This window comes from Manacus vitellinus, unplaced genomic scaffold (genome assembly GCF_001715985.3).
Source record: "Manacus vitellinus isolate BGI_N305 unplaced genomic scaffold, ASM171598v3 scaffold_43_pilon, whole genome shotgun sequence".
NCBI classification, from domain to species: domain Eukaryota; kingdom Metazoa; phylum Chordata; class Aves; order Passeriformes; family Pipridae; genus Manacus; species Manacus vitellinus.
Window position 1 is genome coordinate 1527242 of NW_021940560.1, and position 2446 is coordinate 1529687.

The 2446-nt window shown below is 45.8% G+C and overlaps 1 protein-coding gene across 1 annotated transcript in view; it reads left to right on the forward strand.

Annotated features, from left to right (window-relative positions):
* Nucleotides 1-2446, forward strand: part of CACNB4 (calcium voltage-gated channel auxiliary subunit beta 4) — a 74633-nt gene that overhangs the window by 67129 nt on the left and 5058 nt on the right. The window lies entirely within an intron of this gene.

Sequence of the window (2446 nt, forward strand, 5' to 3'; positions counted from 1 at the left end):
CATTCTGTAATTCCATGATTCTGTGAAAATATCAGTGTTGTAGCTTGTTGGTGCCTCGTGGCACTTGGATTGTCCATCCCAGGACCTGCTAAGCTCTGCCTTGAACCCCAGTCCTGTAACTCTGTTCTGGTGCCTAAGGCAGCAAGGTGAGGCCCCACCTGGATAAGAAAACTCTTTCCAAATGTCACAGACATGCATGAAACCCTCCTTGCTCAGAGGCTCTTCTGCCCTGCCGTGCCCAGGAGCCTTCTCAGAAGCCAGCTCAGCACTTTGCTCTGGGTGATGGGAAGGAAGTGATCGCTGACTTAGAGCTCTCCAAGGGACATGACAGCCCTGGTTAGGTTTAAATTCAAGCTGATCCATGATTTAATTAAGTAAAAGTATCCTGCTAAGAGCAAGGGCGCTGCTGTCTCTCCCCTGCTTCATGGATCTCTCAGCTCCAGTTCCTGCAAGAGGAGAATTTGGAGTGTTTGTTCCAAGTGAACCACCCAATCCTCACTTTTCTCCTGTGCTGAGAGCAGCCTTAAGGAATCAGCCGGTGCTGCATGTCTAGACATTTTAAAAATAGCTGTCTCTTTGGGCATATTTGAGTTCAGGAACTGCTTTCATTATTAATTCCTTGCTAATCTCTCTCTGATGCTGCTCGAGCCCGCGTTAAGCACTGCAGGACTCCAGGAATATTACAGGACTCCAGGAACTCCACTGCAGGAACACTGTGTGGCTCAGAGGAACATGAACTGCACTAACTGTGCATTTTCAAATACAGTGGTCATAAACAGTTCCTTGGGGTTGTTTTTTAAACTTTTGGCCCTGCTCAGAAAGGGTACAAGGTACAAACCCCTCTGGGCTATTGGACACAACCTAAAAAATAACTGCAATTACACTCCAGCAGAACTGAAAGGCATTGGTATCATTAAAATGTAATTAAGAAATATCTACAAGTTGAAATTCTTCCCCCTCTCAGGTACACAGTGGTCCTGCAGCAAACCAAAAGAAAGAGCAGAGGGCAGTGGCCACTAATTTTCTTTCCTGTGTATCACTTGAGAATCCCAGGATCTGGGAATGCTCCTGTCATCACTGTTTCGTGCATATTGTAAGAAAATACTGCAGAGAATGAAGTGCACTGTAAGGAGAGCTGGGGAGGAATTGCTTTACTCCATGACCCTTACAAACAAGGATCTCCTTAAAAGATTCTTTCCTGCCAAATCCGTGGAAATAGAGACAGCCAGTGTGAGCAGAACTGTTAAATGCCAGAGAAGAGCTGAGTGTTTCCTCTGTCATTATTTTCCCTGTGCAGCCCTGGACTCGGGATCCTGCCAGGGGGACATCCAGTGACAGCCTGAGAGGCTCCCCAGTCCCAGGGTTACTTTACAGTGAAATATTAAAAAGGTGACAGTTCTGCTGCAGCTGTTCAGAGTTCTTCTTGCCTAAATCCAACTCAATTCTTTATTTAGGAAAACACAGTTATACTCCAAGTGTAATCGTTTACTTTCAATCTTTCCACAGCAAAATACATGTGAGCAAGCCACATTCTTTTACTGCCTAATTTAACCATGTTTTAATTAATAACTCCTTCCACAAGTGATGATGTGAGTGGTAGACTGGAATGTGAGGTGTAGCAGCATGGGGGTGAATAGCAAAGAAGGTGAAAATGCTGTAGATAAATAGAGGAGCAAACCAAACAGGAATAAACTCTGAACTGGACCAAGGGATGCAGTGTTAGGAATATTCTGATTCGAAGGAAACTCCTTGCTGGCAGGGGAGAAACACTTCTCTCCCATGCAGAGAAGGGAGAATAAATTAAAAGATAATTAAAATGGCTTTATTACTTTAAATCTTCTTCTGTGTGTGTGGGGAGCTCTGTGCAAACACGTGGAGGAGCAGCAGCCTGTGGTTGGTATCAGTTGCCCTTCACACCCGCAGCACCTGCACTTGTTATTGCCATTTCCTGTGCTCTTCTCACAGCATTTTTCAAAGTTAAGATTAGAGATGAGATATGAAATTGAACTGCTGAAAATGTGGTTGTGTTTCTCTCGAGGGGCTCAGCTGGCGATGGCTGTAGGTTGGAGAGCAGGCAGGAGTGTCCAGACAGGCAGGAACGAAGGGAGGTCAAGCCAGCACATGGACATAGTGGCTGAAGAGTTCCCTGAAGCAGGAATGCTGCTGGTATCAGCACTGCCTGCTGTGGGAATGGTTTTTTAGGGGCATCATCACTGGAAATAAATAAATTCCTTAAGGAGTTTTGTGCCTTTGAGCTTGGAAGGGCTCACGTGATTTGTGGTGACCCTCGGGGATGGGTTTGGTGGCTCCCAAGAGCTTTGGTTCTTGGTCATCTTCTAAACCCACTTGTACCATCTTTTTTTGCACCCACAGAATCATGGAATGGTTTGGGTTGGGAGGGACCTTAAAGCTCATCCAGTTCCAGCCCCAACACCTCCCACTATCC